This window comes from Saccopteryx bilineata, chromosome X (assembly GCF_036850765.1).
Source record: "Saccopteryx bilineata isolate mSacBil1 chromosome X, mSacBil1_pri_phased_curated, whole genome shotgun sequence".
NCBI lineage: Eukaryota > Metazoa > Chordata > Mammalia > Chiroptera > Emballonuridae > Saccopteryx > Saccopteryx bilineata.
Window position 1 is genome coordinate 93,766,563 of NC_089502.1, and position 20,851 is coordinate 93,787,413.

Sequence of the window (20,851 nt, forward strand, 5' to 3'; positions counted from 1 at the left end):
GAGAGGAATAGATAGGGACAGATAGACAGGAATAAAGAGAGATGAGAAGCATCAATCATTAGTTTTTCATTGCGACACTTTAGTTATTCACTGATTGCTTTCTCATATGTGCCTTGACCGTGGGCCTTTAGCAGACCAAGTAACCCCTTGCTTGAGCCAGCGACCTTGGATCCAAGCTGGTGAGCTTTGCTCAAACCAAATGAACCCGCACTCAAGCTGGCGACCTTGGGGTCTCAAATCTGGGTCCTCTGCATCCCAGTCCGATGCTCTATCCACTGCGCCACCACCTGGTCAGGTGAGAGAGAGAAATCTTTTTAAAAATAACTGTTCTACTGCAGTCAAACATCACTGGAAAAAGATTGTGGCCTGACCTCTACCCATGACAACAATGACTAATTGGGAAGCCTAGACTTCCAACTTTACCAAACCATAACAAAGCACTTCATCCTCCCTCAAATGAGATGTCAGAGGTCAATAAGGGAACTGGGATTTTCATGCACATGATACACTATAAGTGCCCTCTCCCAAAACATAGAATCAATGGAAACCATGCAGAGTACCTGGATTTCTTCCAGCACCTGGTAGTAATAAAGCACTTCTTCTCTCCACTGAGGTGTTATCAGAGAGGCCCTACCAGAGAGTTGAAATTTATAACACTGTCCAATGGCACCCATTCCATGACATCAGTGGATATCATGTGAGGAGCTGTATTGAGGCACTTCTACCAATCACAGTCAGAGAGATATCAGTGAAAGCCTGGCAGAAAGCTGAAACTCCCACTTTTGCCCAGCAATAATGATGAGGGCCATCTTCCTCAACTGTCAGCCAAGGCTAACTGGGGAAACTAGACTTCTACTTGCAACTGGCAGTAATAAGGCAGTGCTCCTTCTCCTCTGAATTATCAGAGGAAACTTCATAAAACAAACAGTTTATATGTGATCCAGATTCATATAATGTGCAAAATGTCCAGGTTACAGTAGAAAAAAAGTAACTTATTCCAAGAACCAGAAAGATCTCAAACTGAATGAGAAAAGACAATCAATAGAATTCAGTGCAAAGCTTACAGATATGTTAGAATTATCTGAGAAAGATTTTTAAAGCAGCCATCATAAAATTACTTCAACAATTATAAATACATTTGAAACACAGAAAAGTAATTAAAAATCTCAGCAAAGAAATAAGATTATATTGTATCAATATTAGTATCCTGGTTGTGATATTATACTATTCTTTTGCAAATTGTCACCATTGGTAGCAACTGAATAAATTATATGAAGGATCTCTTCACCTTATTTTTTAAAACAGAATGTAAATTTATAATTATCTCAATAATTTTTTTTTAATGTAAAGTACTAGAACATATACTTCACCAAAAAGTTTATGAAGATGGCAAATAAACACCAGAAAATATGTTTAATATCTTTAGCCAATAGGGAAATGAAAATTAAAACCATGAGGAGATACCACTTGCAAAGCCAGTAGCCAGGGCCACCATCACAGCCGCCTGGCCCATGCAGGTTTGCATTGGATTCGGACAGTTGATAAAGAAACAATGGAGCCAAAAACTGGTGGGCCATCATCTTTAAATCTACCTTGCACCTGGTGGGCAAGTAAAAACACACACTGGGCTCCAAAATCTACTCATTCAGTGCTCACAAAGCCACTGACTTATCCAAATTTCATAGAATCAAAGGTTTCTAGCTCACCAGACTTATTCACCTCTGTTCCTCATCTCCTTCCTTCTACCTGCACAAACTCTGCACAAACTGGCACTCCATCATCTTGGCTGCTTCTCCTGGCCTCCTCCATGTGGCCTTTCTCTGCTCTCCTCTCTAATGCTAATCTCAGGAACCGAGAGAGCAAGCTCCCGGTCTGCCCCCACTTTATAGTGTAGAAATCAAAACTTTTAATCCAATATACAAATAAGGAAGTCTCTAATACAAAGTCACTTATCTGAGGCATGATGGGATTGCACCACCCTACATCAAAAAGGGTGAGAAAGGCTTAGTCCCAAAACCAAGCCTCAGGCTACAAGGATCCTGCCTGCCCACAGCCCGCCCCCAACACACATTAATATAATCATGCCCATCCCAAGGAAGAAGGGCAACCAATACCATCACCTGGGCGATGGGCTTCCACATGGGCAGTGCCATCTTTAACAAAGTGAGCATAATATATTTTATCTGCCCAACACCACTATGTACTTATTACAGTAGTGTAAAAAAGTACTGACACTATCAAATGCTGGCAAAGATGTGGAGCAGCCCAAACCCTCATAAATTAGTAGTGAGAACAAAAAATGGTACATCCACTCTGGAAATAGTTTGGCAGTTTTTAAAAAACTAAATTTAAACATACCCTTATCTTATAATCCAGAGATCTTACTATTTGATATTTATCCTAGAGTAATGAAAACTTATGTTCATATAAAAATCAGTATATGAAAGTTCATGGCAGCTCTATTCATAATTTCCACAAACTGGAAACAGCCCAAGTGTTAAAAACTGGGATATGCAAGGGAATAGTACTCAACCATAAAAAAGAACAAACTATTGATACATGGAGCAACATGAACTAATCTCAAAGGCATTATGCTACGTGAATAAAACAGGTCTGTGAAGCTTACATACTGCATAATTTCAATTATAAGACATTTTGGAAAGACAGATCACTGGATAACAGAAGTTGGGATAAAGACAGGTGTGATTATAACAATACACATAGCATGAGGTCATTTTGTAGGGTTATGGAATTATTCTGTGTCTTGATTGTGATAATAAATACACAAATCTTTGAGGATTTGCCAAAGGGGTGGGTAGGGTAAAAAGGAATTGATATGGAACTTTCAATAATTAATTGCCCTTTCTAGGTATCTGTACTCAGTCCTTTAAATGAATTAGAGTAATAACTGAGACTTGAAGACTCAGGGACTAGTTACCCACATACTGTGTCTTGATCTCATCTCTTTTCTGCTTGTCCAAGTTGCTTGAGAATAGGTAAAGTGGATATGAGGTTTTAGTTGCTTTTGCAAAATTCTGCTTCCTTTCCTCATATATGATATAGAAACAAATTTATTTGATAATAGCACAAGCCCCATTTTTATGACTTTTTCTTCTTATCTAAAAATTGTACATTTTCATTGAATGATTCTTAGTTTCCCTCTCACATAAGCAGTTTACTTTCATTAAATGAATTTTTATGCCCTTTGAATTTCACAGAATGTTCATAACAGAGATGCTTACTATTAGAAAAATCTTATTGTCTGTTACAAGCTGTGACTTAAAATCTTATTTTAAGAGCACTGATAAAAAAATTTTTTAAAAGATCTTTTAGCCTCAGCCAGGTCTCAGTTGGTTAGAATGTCATCCAATATACCAAGGTTGCCAGTTCAACCCCTGGTCAAGGCACATACAACAATCAACCAATGAATGTGTAAATAAATGGAACAACAAATTGATGTTTCTTCCTCTCTCCCTTCCTCTTTTTATCTCTTTCTAAAATTAATCAATAAATAAAACTTTAAAAAGCTCTTTTTTCCCCTAGAGTTTGAACCAATAAAAAAGTGAGTCTTTTTGTTTACACTTCAGATTAATTTTATTAAAATACCAGTATAGTTGTTTGCTCTCTATTTTAAAACCATTTATTCATTATAAGTAGTTTGACATTATATACTTATTTTAAAATGAATTTGCACAGCAGATAGCCTCAAGGGTTCAGGAGTATCACCAAGAGCATAACAATTTGTTGAAAACAATATCAGAATTAAAAATATTCTCTTAATCTTTAATTTTCTACTCACTTCAGCCTTGAATTAGAAGTATCTTTAGAATAATTTGCACCCCCATAATTTAGAAGTTGTATTCTGTGTCTACCTTCCAGCATTGTACAATAAAGAACACTTTATCTGGCTAATAAAATGGAGGGGTCACTGTCATTTTCAAGTATAAGTGCCATTTTACCTCATTATATCACTGCCATGTGTCATCAGTGATTTTAAAACACAAGTACTCAACAAAGCTTTCATATTTAATCAATTAACTGAGTAGACAAGTTTTCCCATTACTACGCCCAAACATAAAATGTACAGCAACTTTCCACTCACTAATCATGATACAAATTCAGTAACTCTTTGCTGCTACATAATGACAACACCTAAATATTATGTTTATTCATTTAGATAAAACTTTATTATTAAATTATCTGTATTTCACAAATATATTAGTTCTATTATAGCGATACATTGAAGGATATTAACCAAATGTCAGAGGATGTTACATTCTGCCTGTCTGCCAAGCTTGACTCCCTTCATAAATTGATAATTAAAATGTTTTCAATGGCTAATGATTAAGATGATTTTATATAACTGAAGAGGAAAATAGATTTTATCTAATTTTATAATTGTGCTGAGATAGAGAAAAAATAAGAAGTTCTATCTCTAATAATAAAATAAACCATTATTAGATCTGAAAATAATGACAATATCCAAATTTCCAGTCTTTAAGAAACTTAAGATTCTGATGAAATAAAGCATTTCCATATGCTTTGATTATCCCCAACAGTTGTTTCAGGATAGTAGCTAATTTTAGGGAAGGACTAACACCAGGAAATGATAAGGGTTTTTAAAATAAGTTTGCACAATTTCTGAGTGCAATCTTATCTTCCCAGAAAGAAATACATATAAACAGGTATGAGCAACCAATTACAATAGATTTTGTTCATACTTGGCATTTATTTCAAAACAGGTATTCTGTCCATGAACACAGACACGTAACTTGTGTGTTGAATGAAGCATATTGAAAATAATTAGATGTTGTTTTCAAAATCAAAAGCAAGTGAGGGGATGAATACAAATCAGTCACAATTTAAAACAGTGGTAGTCAACCTTGTCCCTACTACCCCTAGTGGGCATTTCAACTTTCATGGTGGGCGGTAGCGAAACAACCAAAGTATAAATAAAAAGATAGACTTAACTATAGTAAGTTGTATTATAAAGATTTATTCTGCCAAACTTAGCAAAAACCCCACATAAAGTACTTGGTAAGTAATTATTATTATATGCTTTAACTTGCTTGCTGTAACTCTGCTTTATAAATTTTATGAAGTTACTTCCCTACTTTATAAATCACCATTACTGTGGAACAGGTGGGCAGTTAGAAAATTTTACTACTAACAGAGATACAAAAGTGGGCGGTAGGTATAGAAAGGTTGACTACTCCTGATTTAAAACCTTGTGACCATATGTGAACTGAACTCCTTCTGACCCTTGAAGATACATTCTTCATTTACAGGCGAGTGTCAGGCTCTACATACTAGAGATCTGTATAACAAGGGGCAGTGAAATTTCATAATTTAATCACATTTACAACAAAATATTTGAAAATGTTAGCCACTGTCTTTTTATTTGATTTTCCTCTCTGAACCTGTCTTACTTCAGTCAACCTAAATTTTATAATAATAATATATTTTTTCTTAACTGTTTCTCAAGCTTAAGAGAGCAGTCATATACCCACACATTACTCATTGAGTTTCAAGATCTCATAACCCATTGTCTGACCAGCAGTGGATAGATCATCAGCTTGTGATGCTGAGGACCCAGGTTTGAAATCCTGAGGTTGCCGCTTGAGCTTGGGCTCATGCAGCTTGAATGCAAGCTCAGAAGCTTGAGCACAGGGTTACTGGCTTGAACATGAGGTCATAGACATGACCCCATGGTCACTGGATTGAGCTCAAGGTCGCTGGTTTTGAGCAAGGGTCACTCACTCTGCTGTGGCCTCCCAGTCAAGGCATATATGAGAAAACAATCAATGAACAACTTAGGTACTGTAACAAAGAATTGATGCTTCTTGTCTCTCTCCCTTCCTTCCTGTCTGTCTCTATCTGTCCCCCTCTCTGTCTCTGTCTCTCTCACTAAAAAAACAAAAACAAAACAAAAAAAAAAAACAAAAAAAACGGCCTGACCTGTGGTGGCGCAGTGGATAAAGCGTCAACCTGGAAATGCTGAGGTTGCCGGTTCGAAACCCTGGGCTTGCCTGGTCAAGGCACATATGGGAGTTGATGCTTCCTGCTCCTCCCTCCTTCTCTCTCTCTCTCTCTCCTCTCTATAATGAATAAATAAAATCTTAAAAAAAAACCTCATAACCCAGAAAAGCAAATTTCTCTTTATTCTCCAAAACTAATTTCAGACTTAGAGCATAGAAAACTCTGTGATCTGCATAATTTCTCTTATTCTGCAACAGCAACTGGATATCAGACAATTCAATCTAATTCTGACACCAACAACCTCAAATTGATACAACCCACAGATTGAAGTATCAGTCCCACAAGACTGCCTGGCCCCAATTCAGATGCCAATCAGAAATTCTAGCTTGCTACCCATACTTTTGACTGACTAGCTCTAAACCTGATAGCCAAATTCAGATTCATGACTCACAGAACTCAGAAAAGTGTTTTACTTATTATTGGTTTATTATAAGGACTACAACTCATAGCAGCCCAATAAAAGAGATTTATGGCGCAAGATGTTGGAGAAGGGCTGGAGAGTTTTCATGCCCTCTCTGAGTGAGATACTTTCTCAGAATATCGATGTATTTTCCACAATCTGGAAACTCTCCAGACCACATAGGGTTTTTAAAGGAGATTTCACCATATATATGTGATTACTGGTAATTAAAGCATTGGTCATTGTTTTTCTCTTTTTTTAAAAGACCTTGTTTATTCATTTGAGAGAGGAGAGAGAGAGAGAGAGAGAGAGAGAGAGAGAGAGAGAGAGAGAGGAGACACAAGGGGGAGGATCAGGAAGCATCAACTCCCATATGTGCCTTGAATAGGCAAGCCCAAGGTTTTGAACTGGTGACTGCAGCTTTCCAGGTCAATGTTTTAACCACTGCACCACCACAGGTCAGGTAAAACATTGGTCATTGTTGATTAAACTTATCTGGCACTCTCCCTTACCCAGAGGAAGGAGGTGTGAAGGCTGAAAGTTTCAATCTTTTAATCATGGCTTGGACTTTATGGTTACCAGGCACCTAACTAGGGGCCCCAACTACCAGGCATCTCATTAGCATACAGAAGACATTCTTATTGCTCAGGGAATTCCAAGGGTTTTAGGAGTTTGGTGTCAGGAAATAGGAATAAAGGTCAAATGTTTATTTTGTATTATACACCATACCTTTATACCAGGTAAAATGTTGATGCCCAGCATAATTGGATTCAAATTCTTCCCTCTCATCACAGACAAGGAAACGTATAAAACTGAGGATGTTGCCTGATGGTGCAGTGGATAGAGACTCAGACAGGGATATGAAGGATTCAGATTTGAAACCCTGAGGTCACCAGCTTGAGTACAGGCACACCAGCTTGAGTGCAGGGTCACTGGCTTGAGTGGGAGATCATAGATATGACCCCATGGTCACTGGCTTAAGCCCAAAGGTCACTGGCTTGAGAAAGGGGTTACTCTGTAACGTGCCGGTCAAGGCACATATGAGAAAGCAGTCAATGAACAACTAAGGTGCTGCAAAAAGTAATTGATGTTACTTATCTCTCTCCCTTTCTGTCTTTCTGTCTCTTTGTCTTTCTCTCTTTCTCTGTCACAAAAACAAACAAACAAAAAACCCTGAGAATGTTGTTAATTTTACTTTGACCACTAACAGCCTTGGGCTCAAACTTCATCATATGTATTACTTACTTTAATTCTAAATCTTTCTCTTCACTATACCTTTAATTTTTAATTCACTAACTAAATACAAATATAACCTTATGATAATAGATTTATATAGTGAGAGATATAGAGAATTAAATATGAATGTTCCATTTGATGTGCCCCAAACACTCACCATAGTCTCTCTTACCTAAATGTAATCAAACATAACATTTAGATGTATATTTGTTCAGTATTTTTTCTGTGTTTATATAAAATGATATGCATATATTTACACATATATTTATGAATATAAATAACATTATGCTACTAATGTTCACAAACACATATGTACATACAGGTGCATATATTTTTATATCTTAAATTTGTTTGCAGTCTTATTAGATACTGTTCTTTGTCAATATATACAGGACTTTCTCAATCTTTATATTTTTACATAATATGTCAAAGTAAGAATTTTCCAGAATTTAATTAGCCATTTCTCTAATGATAGGTATTTGAGTTATTTCTAATTATTTGCTAATACAAGTGATTTTGTAATTTTGCATAAGACAGGCATGACATTGAACATTTGAAGTTGATATTTGACATGGTTGTCCAGAACTTTTTGAGTATCTTTGATATACCTAGAAAATTTGAATCTCATTTTTATATGTTAAAACCTAGGCAACTCGTTTTCTCAGGTTCACTCAGCTAGGTCATGCTTATGCACTTAGACATATCCATTCTAAAGTTTAATTTGTTAGGAAGCAGCTTCCATGATCTATGTTCCAGTGAAGGGTCATAGAAGAAGTATCTGGGTATCAAAGGAGATAGTAGCAGGAAAATTGATTTTCTGCTGCAGAAGTGACTTTGATGCTGGCAACAGTAGCCACTTCAATCAAGTCTAGTAGATCATAAATATTAAGTTGCAACATCCAGGATTTGGTAACATAAGAAACAGCTGACTCATGGTTAAAAATTTTCTCTATCTCAATGTTTATTTCCTACATATTTATTTTTATTTTGCATACTTGGGATGTTTCTCCTTTTTTCTTAACTAGATTCATTAGTGTGGTTCATCTATTTTGTTGACTTTGCATGGACAGCATTTTGATTGAATTATTATTTCTGCTACTTTTCTGTTTTCTACCTCATTTATACCTCCTTTTATCTTAATTGGTTTCTTCAGTCTGCTTTCTTTTGAATTATAGTGTTATTAGTTTTATAGATTTGAGATCATTTATAGGCATTCTTTTATTTTTATGTTTTAGTATTTAAGACTATAATTTTTAATTTTTTTTTGTATTTTTCTGAAGCTAGAAACGGGGAGAGACAGTCAGACAGACTCCCACATGCGCCCGACCGGGATCCACCCGGCACACCCACCAGGGGGCGATGCTCTGCCCACCAGGGAGTGATGCTCTGCCCCTCCGGGGCGTCGCTCTGTTGCGACCAGAGCCACTCTAGCACCTGGGGCAGAGGCCAAGGAGCTATCCCCAGCGCCCAGGCCATCTTTGTTCAATGGAGCCTCAGCTGCGGGAGGGGAAGAGAGAGACAGAGAGGAAGGAGAGGGGGAGGGGTGGAGAAGCAGATGGGCGCTTCTCCTGTGTGCCCTGGCCAGGAATTGAACCCGGGACTTCTGCACGTCAGGCCGATGCTCTACCACTGAGCCAACTGGCCAGGGCTAAGACTATAATTTTTAAAACTGGCCATGACTTTGTTTTCCATATTATAAAACCAGTAGCCATGGCCACCATCACAGCCTCCTGGCCCGTGCAGGTTTGCATTTGATTTGGACAGATGGTAATGAAACAACAGAGCCAAGAACTGGTTGGCCATTACTTTTAATTCTAGCTCATACCTGGCAGGTGAGAAATACTTAGTGGGAAAACACTTCCCTTTCCATTTATGGCTCCCAAAGCCACTGACTCATCTGAGTATTCCTAGAATCAAAGGCCCCACCAGCCTTATTCACCTCTGTTTCCCATATCCTTCTCTCTACACAAACTGGCTTCTCTTTTAGCACTTCACCATCTTGGCTGCCTCTCCTCTGCAATGCTGATGGCAGTAATCTGAGCAAGTGAGCGAGAGCTCCTGGTCTGCTTCATTTTGTAGTGTAAAAAATTAAAGCCTTTAAGCCATTATATAAATAAGGAACTCTCTGATACAAAGTCATTCATCTGAGGCAAAAATGAGATTTCTCATAAGAGTGCAGCACCCCTATCATGCAACAGTCAAGGGTGTGGGGAAAAGCTTAGTTTTGAGAAGACCTTAATATTAGAAGAAAGGGAAAGGTTTAGTATTAAAACTAAGCTTTAGTCTATAATGACTTTGTCAGCTTATAGCCTGTCTCACACAGCAAAGTGAGCAAACATATATATCATATTTACAAATTTGCTTGACCAACATTCTACCCCTTTTGCTCACTTTACAATCTAAATCACTGGTATCTTCCATGATGGTCACTGTGTGAGGAGTGGGGGACATTGCATAAACAGAAATAGTAAAAACTACAGCAATAGAGGCCCTGGCCAGTTGGCTCAGTGGCAGAGCATCGGCCTGGAGTACAGGAGTCCTGGGTTTGATTCCCGGCCAGGGCACACAGGAGAAGCGCCCATCTGCTTCTCTACCCCTCCCCCTCTCCTCTCTGTCTCTCCTTTCCCCTCCTGCAGCCAAGGCTCCATTGGAGCAAAGTTGGCCAGGGCGCTGAGGATGGCTCTATGGCCTCTGCCTCAGGTGCTAGAATGGCTCTGGTTGCAGCAAAGCAATGCCCCAGATGGGCAGAGCATCGCCCCCTGGTGGGCATGCTGGGTGGATCCCGGTCGGGCACATGCAGGAGTCTGACTGCCTCCCTGTTTCCAACTTCAGAAAAATACAAAAATAAACAACAACAACAAATATATACAGCAATAGAATTAACAAATCAAAAGCTATGGGTGAAATGAGCTGTCAACAGCACCAAGAGAGGCTAATCTTTTTTCTCTGGCAGAATATAGGCCAGAGTTTTGTCTGCAGAGAGCATAGTATCTGGTACCAGAGGCAACCCTGTGTGGGCATACCAAACCTTATTGGCCAATACACCATGATCTGCTGATTCTATGTGTAATAAAATAAGAGAATTCATTATTGGCCATAAAGAAATTACAAAGGTGCCCTTCATAATGCTGTCCCCCTGAGCACTCAAGGGATAGTACACTTCTACCTTAGGTGGCCAGGTGTGGGTTGCCCAAGGAGTTAACTGGAGGTCCACCTCTAGCCCCTTCCCCATGCTGTATGGTCCAGGACCAAGTCCATTGAATTTATTGACCTTTAAGGAGGGCTGTTGGGGCAGGGAAGAGCATGTTTCCCTGCTGTCCAAAACTTGGGTTGAGTAAAATGTCCTTGGTGCATATCTTTAACTAAATGGAGGCAGCTGCACAATGCAGGAGGGCTTCCACTGGAGCTGGCTCCCTCGCAAGGTTTCTCATTCAAAATCAGGATTATTGTCCACAAGTGACGTGTCCATCCAGTAAGGGAGCTGGTGCCCCCCTCCTGTCACAGTCCCTGCTTTAAGTGTCCATTATACTGCTCAATGATACCAGCAGCCTGTGGGTGGTAGGAAACATGGTACTTCCAGTCCACCCCTAGCTCTTGAGCCCATTGCCTCACCATTGAACCAGTAAAATGGGTACCATTTTTATTTCCAAGGACCAGCAGTCGCCCATATGCAGCATTCAGGCAGTCCAGAGCCTGTATGACTGCCCTCTGGTCAGGGTTATGGGCAGGGTAAGCAGCAAGCAGCCCAGTGGCAGTATCTACACAAGTGGCTGCATACTGGTACCCTTCTGACTTTGGTAAGGGTCCAATGATTTTATCTGCCATCGTTTCAGTGGAACATGACCCCTCTGGATCTGTCCAGGTGACACCAGTAGTCTCTGAGGGTGCTCCTTGGAACATACTGCACATTGCTCACAGGCAAGTACCTCTGCATAGGACACAGGCAAGTTCCACGCCTTAACCATAGCCCACATAGTTTTCTATCCTGCGTGAATGAGAGACCTTGACTTAGCCCTGGACCATACACCATGAGGAAGGGGCCAGAGGTGAACCTCCAGTTAACTCCTTCGGCAACCCACACCTGGCCACCTAAGGTATAAGTATATTATCCCTTGAGTGCTCAGGGGGACAGCATTATGAAGGGCACCTTTGCAGATACTGCCACAGGTCTGCTATTATTTTTGAGAAATTCAACAGTTTTGATGTTTTTTAGTTTCACTACACTTATTGGAGTCACACTATCTAACATAAGTATATGGGTTTCAGGTGCCCAATTCTGCAACACATCTCTGTACAAAGTATTGTGTTTTCACACCCTCAAGTCAAGTCTTTGTACAGTTGTGATTTATATTTCTCCTTCTACAGAAGAATGAGTTATAAAGTTGTAAAATTCTCAAAGAATTATTTTTGTTGTCTGATTTTATTACTGCACTGTTAAAATTTTGTGATAATATTTCTACTTTATAAAACAAATTGAAGGTCAGCTCAAGTGTCCATTTGTGAATGAGTAGATAGAGAAGTTGTGGTACATTTACAGAATGGAATACTATGTGGCTATAAAAAGGAAGGAAATCTTACTTTTTAAATCAGATGAACCTGAAGGTTATTATACTAAGTGAAATAAACCAGGCAGAGAAAGACAACTATCTTATTATCTTATCTTATCATTAGATGCGGAATCTAATGAACATAATAAGCTGAGGAACAAAATAGAAACAGAAGCAGGGTGAAAGGGAACAGATGGACAGCTGTCAGAGGGAAGCAAGAAAAGGGAACAGGATAAAAAAAGTTGTAGGTATTAGCCAATCATATATACATAACACATATATACAGACAGCAAGGCAGCAATAGCCAGAGGAAAATGGAGGGGGTTAAGAAAAGGGGGGGAAAGGGGGGAAACTGTAGAAAACATATTGAGGGTTTTTTGTAACATATTTTATGCTTCATTTTTATGAATTTTTGTATGTGTTTGAAAAAGAGGTATATTTTATAACATTTGGGTATAAAGCTAAAAATAAGTCCACATGACTTACTGTGACTTACCTTATTAATATTTCCTGGGTCTTCTATATCTTTACTGACATATATCTTCATGACATATATATATATTCATTGATACATTCATTGATATAACTAGTTTATATGATCTCAACTATTTTATATTTCTTGTGGTATTATCCCACATTTGTCATAATTTTCTATGTGGTCTATTTTATATATATATATATATATATATATATATATATATATATATAATTTTTTTCTTTTGGTCCACTTGTCTTTGGTTGAGATTCATGTGTTAAATTCATCAGTAAATATTGTGTTTTTGTTTATTTTTCCTTGAACACATTGATACAAAGAATGCAACCCTTGCTCTTCTGGTTTGTATTATTTTTGGTATACTTTAAAAAATAAAGTTAGTATTTGTTATATTATATATAAGTACATAGTTTTTAAAGTTAAGTTGTAAGTGTTTATGACAAATATGAATTCTGTTCTTTTATCTCATCCAGTGATTCTTAACCACTGATAATTTTGCCACCTAGGAGACCATAGGCAATGCCCAGAGATATTTCTAGTTATCACTATTTGGAGGCCGGGATAGATATTGGCAGGAGAATCTGCCACAGCAAATAGCAAATTTCAAAGAGCACCAAGGTTGAGAACTTTGTCACAGACCCCTCCATAGACACAACTGCTTTCCCCTTTTTAAGATTTTGATACTTTCACACATCTCCACATATCTAAATAAGATATATACTCTATTTTTTAGATTTATTTTAATCTTTATGAATCACTTTGTTTTATTGTTTGTATATATGTAGCATAAGGCAAACAATATTTGAGAACAAATTTGAAAATTAATTTCTATTAAAAAGTGACAAACTCATTTACATTCATTGATATAACTAGTTTATATGATCTCAACTCTTTTATATTTCTTGTGGTATTATCCCACATTTGTCATAATTTTCTATGTGGTCTATTTTTTATTTTTAAAATTATTTTGTTGGCTATTTGTATTTTTTTTTGTATTTTTCTGAAGCTGGAAATGGGGAGGCAGTCAGACAGACTCCCGCATGCGCCTGACCAGGATCCACCTGGCATGCCCACCAGGGGGCGATGCTCTGCCCATCTGGGGCATTGCTCTGTTGCAACCAGAGCCATTCTAGCACCTGAGGCAGAGGCCATGGAGCCGTCCCCAGCACCCGGGACCAACTCTGCTCCAATGGAGCCTTGGCTGCGGGAGGGGAAGAGAGAGACAGAGAGGAAGGAGAGGGGGAGGGGTAGAGAAGTAGATGGGCGCTTCTCCTGTATGCCCTGGCTGGGAATCAAACCTGGAACTTCCGCACGCCAGGCCGACGCTCTACCACTGAGCCAACTGGCCAGGGCCGGTATTTGTATTTTTATTCTATTGGTTTTTATTATACTATTTCATTAAATATTGTTGTTAGCCCCATTTTTCCTGACTTAAGTTTCTACTATTTGTTTTGTCAGGTTTGAAATGATGTTCAATGACTATTACTTATTGCATATATGTAGTGGGTTTGTCCTATATTACTGTTTTCTGTTGCTACTCTACTCATATATTACTGTGCTATTTCTATTTTATCAAAATATGGGTTGGTAAATTTTAACTTCAAAGAGAAGGTAAGAGTACAGATTATAAACTCGTTCCCAGATGCTCATACTAAAATGTTCAAACTTAAAAAAGACTGGAAATACCAAGTTTGTTGAGAATGTAGAGTAATGAGAAATCTTATATATTTTTATTGGGAGTGTAAAATTGTACAGCCACTTTGAAAGCAGAATACATGGAACAGACTGACAGCAATCAAATGGGAAGGGAGTTAAGGAGTTGGATGAAAGAAGGTGAAGGAATTAGGCAAATATATATATAAAACATATATGGCAGTGTTGTGATAGCCAGAGGAAAAGGGGCTACAGTAAGTGGACATGGGCAAAAGGAGGATAAATGGGAATGGAAAGAGATTTTTTTGGAGTAATGGGTACATAATACAATGTGCAGATGATGTTTTGTTGAGTTGTACACTTTAAACCTGTATGGTTTTGTAAACATATGTCACCTCATAAATTCAATGAGAAAATAAAGCAGTTTGGCAGAGAAATACAAATACCACACAGTCTTATGGAATCCAAAAAAACAAAATAGAAACTAACCATAGATACAGAGAATAAATTTGGCAGTAAAGTTGGGGTAATGAGTATAAAAGGCAAATGGCTTAAAGTGTACAAATTGCCACTTTATAAAAACAGTTCATGAGTATGTAAAGTACAGCATAAGAAATATAGTCAATAATATTATAATAACTATGTGTGGTATCAGATGGGTACTATACTTTTTTGGGTGATCACTTCATAACTGACAAAAGTGTCTAATCACTATTTTTATACAGCAAAAAGCAATATAATATTGTATGACAATTGTAATATAAATTTAGTTTAAAACAAAAACAGAGCTGGTTGGCATTTTCTACCAAAGCTAAAAAAAAACCTTCATTTTTTAAATGAACCATTCTACAACTGAGTATATATCCAAGAGAAATGAGAGCTTATGTTCATAAAGCACATGTTTATTGCAGGGTTATTTAAAACAGGTAAACACTGGGAAAAAAGAATTGTCAACACAATAGAACTGATACATAAATTATTATGTATTCATACAATAATTTACACAATGATGAAAAAGATCAGTCTCTGTCACAAGTACCAACATAAACCTTGCTGTCAAGTTATTAAACAAAAAAAGCCACAAAATAGTACATACTGTATAATTCCACTTTTAAAAAATTCAAAAATAGGAAAATTAATAGATATTAACTTGGAAAGGATATGAGAGAGTTATCTGGACATCTGAAAATGCTATATATTTTCATATGTTATGTGCTTATACAGGTGCCTAGACATGTAAAGTTTTGTTGAGGTGTATACATTTAAGATTAATGGCCTGACCAGGTGGTGGTGCAGTGGATAGATAGTTAAACTGGGATGCAGAGTACCCAGGTTTGAAACCCTAAGCTCGCTGGCTTGAGAGGGACTTATCTGGCTTGAGTGCAGGTTCACCAGCTTGAGCGCAGGGTCACTGGCTTGAGTGTGGGATCATAGACATAACCCCATGGACGCAGACTTGAGCCCAAAGTCACTTGCTTGAGCAAGGGGTTACTCGCTCTCCTGTAGCCCTAGGGTCAAGACACATATGAGAAAGCAATCAATGAACAACTAAGGAGCCGCAACAAAGAATTGATGCTTCTCATCTTTCTCCATTTCTATCTGTCCCTCTCACTGTGTCTCTCTCAGTCTCCATCACAAAAAATTATGAACTTTACTGTATGTAATTATAAAGTTATGTAGATACTGTATGTAGTTATACATTAGTTATACTGTATGTAGTGGTACATACACACACACACACACACACACACACACACACAGACTTCTTCCCTGGCAGGAAACCACCAAAAAGAGGGGAAGTAAATGAGAGTAGTTCTCAAAGCAAAAAGATACATGGAGATGCTGGTAAGATATCCAGGGAGATTAGTGGAACATTAATGATCAATTCTATGTCTTCATTGCCCAACTAATTTTGAGCTCCAGAGTACTCCCCAGTAAATTGTCAGCATGTACATTTTCATGTCAAAGTTTCTTTTCTGGAGAAACTCACACAATCTTCTCAAAGGATCTATACATTAGCATTATCTAAAAAACTTCAACAAAAATTCTCAGGTCAATGACCCACATCAGATCAATTAAATCAGAATGTCTGTGGATTAAGCCCAGGCATCTACAATTTTGATATTTCTAAGGTGACTTTAATGTGCAATGAGGATTGGGAACCACCACTGTGTGATACCTGCATAAGCAATAAATGTCTCTATTGATTTTCTTGATCAACTCCAAATAAATAGAAAAAAAGTTATTTATTCTAAACACATAGTTTTAATAAGAGGAATGAGGGTATAAAGCTCTGCTTGAAGAAAATATATGTATAGAAGGCTTTTTCTACTGTGTAACCTCTACATTTAATTTGGGTTAGCACTTCTTGTGAGTGCACATAAAACTGATTCAGTGACTACATAATTTCCATCTCAGTGTCATCATAAGAGCACAAACATCCATCTGTAACATCCTGGATAATGCAAGATTACAATTGTCCTATTGAGTGACAAAGCAAGAATTATCTTATTCATCTTGATGAAGTTTTGTAACAGAACTTTCAGACATCATAGAAAAAAACAGGCAAATATTGGAGGATTTAATTTCATTGTGGCAATATAACCATCTCATAGCTACCTATATTCTGCTTCTAGCCAAGAAGGCTCAAGGAAAACAAGTTTTTTAAAGGCTTCTTTCCTTTTTTGTGGACAAGTCAGTGGTTCTCCATTTACAATCATCAAGTTGATGAACCTGAGTCTAAAAGATGTGACCACAAGTAATGAAAATTATATCGCTTGATTAATTGACTATGAATAGTGTGAAGATGATTAATCAACAGGTACAGTTACTCCTGAAACACCACAGTTTGCCAAGCATTGGATAAATGGGCTGGAATCTAAATCAGTAACTCCAGTTTTATGCAAAACATTTACTAATAAACTAAAGAACAAAGAGGATGTACATATACTCCTAAGTCCACTGTAAAGAATGAAGAGTGCTTGATACTTCCAGAGCCATTCAGTTAATAAGAACCAGCATAAAAAAGAAATACTCACTACACCAAATTATTACACTACATCCTCAAAAGAAACCAGAGCCTGAAGAAACCTCAATTAAAATGCCAGTAAATTTGGCATCAACAGAGAAGTTAATCACAGGTATCATTAGCCTTGAGAGGCAGTGTTGCTCAGTGGAACTGGATGTCAACTAAGTAAATGTAAATGATACTCCAAAAAGAAAAGGAATTAAAGTGTTTGGCAGCCTTGAAAGGAGGTTGCATAAGGTTATCACTGTGCTTACTTGGAGCAAAAGGAGGTACTCTGCCAAAGATGGGCTAAGAACACTACAGTGTGACTATAGCCAGATTAGTGAATTCAAATGAACTCTTGAATTATTATTTAATGTGGACTTTGTACAAAATGGCTACACAATGAAGTGTTTAACAACATGAGATTTTGGCAAAGTGACTATGCATTTTGAACTAGAAGTATGCCAGCTTCAAAAACGTGATGGAGTGGGTATCAGGAGGCAACAACTTAAGGGTGATGTCTGGGTTTACAAGAGCTCAGTGGAAGACATCCTATTTAACTTCAAGGTGTAATTAATGAGTGGATTTTATGCTGCTGGATGACTATGGGTGTGATACAGAGACTGGTATAATCAGTTTATTTCAAAGTCCATTGGAATGACAAACTTGTTCTTAAAGAGCTTCCTTAAAGGCTCATATAATTTTGTTTTTAAATAAAATATATCATTTTATGGTGAATCTAAGGCCAGCTCATATGTCATTATCTGTTTTTTCTTTTTTAATTATGTGGCTTTGTATATTAATAACTAATGACTTTCCTAGATTTACTTCTATATGTGAATGTAAGCTCTTAAGTATGGTTTTATTTCAGAGATAAAGAGAGAGTCAGAGAGAGGGATAGATAGGGACAGACAGGAACAGAGAGAGATGAGAAGCATCAATCATCAGTTTTTTGTTGTGACACCTCAGTTGTTCATTGATTACTTTCTCATATGTGCCTTGACCATGGGCCTTCAGCAGACTGAGTAATCCCTTGCTCAAGCCAATGACCTTGGGCCCAAGCTGGTGAGCTTTGCTCAAACGGGATGAGCCCATGCTCAAGCTGGTGACCTTAGGGTCTTGAACCTGGGTCCTCTGCATCATAGTCTGACGCTCTATCCACTGTGCCACTGCCTGATCAGGCTATGTTTTCTTTTAATGTATAATTTCTTTCTGCAATAAAATTATCTATGACTATTAAAAAAAGAGCCTGGTGTTTCTAAGCTTTGTTTTTAACTAGAAAGAATATTATTCCACAGTAGACAAAAAGACTATTATTGCATTTTCCAGGGCACCGAGGAAGCTATACAATGCACTTGTGAGTAGTTAAGATGTTGGAAACCACTCCAGGATGAACATCACTTGTCAAAAAAATTTATGCTTGAATTAGAGCAGCTTATAACTTTTTTATGCAAGGGGAATAGAAGTGTGAAGGAAAAATGTGTCATTCAGACAACACTATTTCATTTGGAGTAGATATCATTTATGTGAAAGTCAACTTTCTTAGTCTTGAATGTGTGTGTATATCTGTGGGTGGGGAGATTGTATATTATGTGACTATAAGCACAGATGCATATATATATCAAAGAGGATAAGCTAGGTTATGCCAGTATAACAAACAGTTCCCAAATCTCAATGGCTTAGAACAACAAAGGTTTTTATTTTCATTATGTGTTCACTATAGGTCAGCAGGAGGTTCTGTTCTATGCTGTTCTTACTCAGTAATTCATACTGAGAGAAGCTCCACCTCTATACCTGCCCATGTGGAAGGTAAAAGTAGAAAATTTAGAGAATCATATATTGTCACTTAAAGTTTCTACCCAGAAGTGACACACATTCCTTCTGCTCACAGTTCATAATAGCAAGTCTAACTTCAAATAGTTAGGAAGCCCAAACTTCAAAGAGAAACCTTAACTTCAAAGGTTCAAAAAAATTGATTCTGCAATATGCCCCAGGGAACTGGAAATATTTTGTAAAAGAAATAATGATGATCAAAATTTGTGTTGCATTGGCTAATATGGAAAGTTAATATCAACAGCACTGACTAGGAATTAAGAAGTTTGGTTTCTTAGGAGAAAGATGGTGATGAAGTAGGCAGACTTTCCAACTGCCACTTCCCAAGACCAAACTGGATTATAACTTAATTATAACTTAAGAACAATTATCTTGAAAAAACAAGTTTTGATTAAACTAAAAGAAGTCTATAACCAAGGATCACCAAAGAATCCACACCGAGATTTATAGCAAGAGCAAAGACACTGAAATGGCTGCCCAGCTCCCATGAGCAAGCAGTGGCTGTGGGTCCAGAGGGACTCTCACATTGGGGTAGGTTGTCCTGAGAGGGTGGGTCCTCAGCCTCAGGCCCAGAGCCTCAGTCTAGAGCCCCAGAGCCTAGAAGAGGGGCCCAGACAGTATTTAGCTGTGAAAAGAGCCAGGTTTCTGTCTGCAAAAAAAGAGACATAGCTCTCAGATGCATACTCCATTTTAAAGGGCTCTTGCAGAAAATCTCATTCATATACTTACTCAGGGCTCTGGCAGGGGAGAGCTGAGAGGACTAGAGTTGCAGAAGGAAAGTTTAAAGTTGGAGGCCCGGGGAGAGACACTGTGGGGTACAGCCCCAGAACCTTTGTGCTGAGTCATTCTCCAGTACTGCAAGTGCCATATTTCTTGGGTGGAGCAATCCCCTCTGAGTGGCATCAGTTTGGGGAAAAGCAGCTGCTCCGCACTCAGGAGTCTCTCCTACCTGGCATGGCGATGGGTTGTTCTGAGGGGCCAGGAAGCAGGGGGCACATTAGTGACTCAGTTTTCTGGTGTTGAGACTGGAGCTTTCCCATACATTCTCCCAAGTCTATGACTGGTGTTTCCATCTCACAAGTGACTCAGCTGAAATGGTTTGGAGAATGGGCATACCACAAATCTGGGTCTCAGAGGTCACACCCACCAGAATCCTGGGGCCACACACTACTGAGGTCCATGAAAAAAGTCTAGACAGACTGACACCTGGAGCCAAGGGGCAGAACCACACCCACCACACTTCCTAATCACTGAAGTGCCATAGGCTCTAGACTCTAGCAGAGGTTGTTTTTTTTCCCCCCAGTGGCTGAGCCAACAAGCAGCCAACAGACAGGGTGTAGGAGGCAAGGCTCAGGGAAACTTGGCCATTTGCATGGACTTTCCCCCAGGAACAGGTGGGTAAAAGCCAGCCTAGGAGTGTAGCTTGGTATTTCTATGTACACCTGGTCCAGCAGAGGCCACCACAAACTCTGAATTGCTTGTAGCTCCAAAAAGGTTGCTGAGGGCCAGTCACTGGCAGTATCTCTCACTGATCTGTGCTGACTTCCTGTTTGGGAGGCCCATGGCTGGCACATCCAGGAGCCAGCTGCAGAAAACATCAGTTTTAGAAGTAATAACCCTTGCTAGAGTGGATCCCTAAG

At 38.3% G+C, this 20,851-nt stretch overlaps 1 pseudogene; it reads left to right on the forward strand.

The window, feature by feature from the left end:
• Nucleotides 1-17,951, forward strand: part of LOC136317730 (maternal embryonic leucine zipper kinase-like) — an 84,568-nt pseudogene extending 66,617 nt beyond the window's left edge.
• The last annotated feature ends 2,900 nt before the right edge of the window (nucleotides 17,952-20,851 follow it).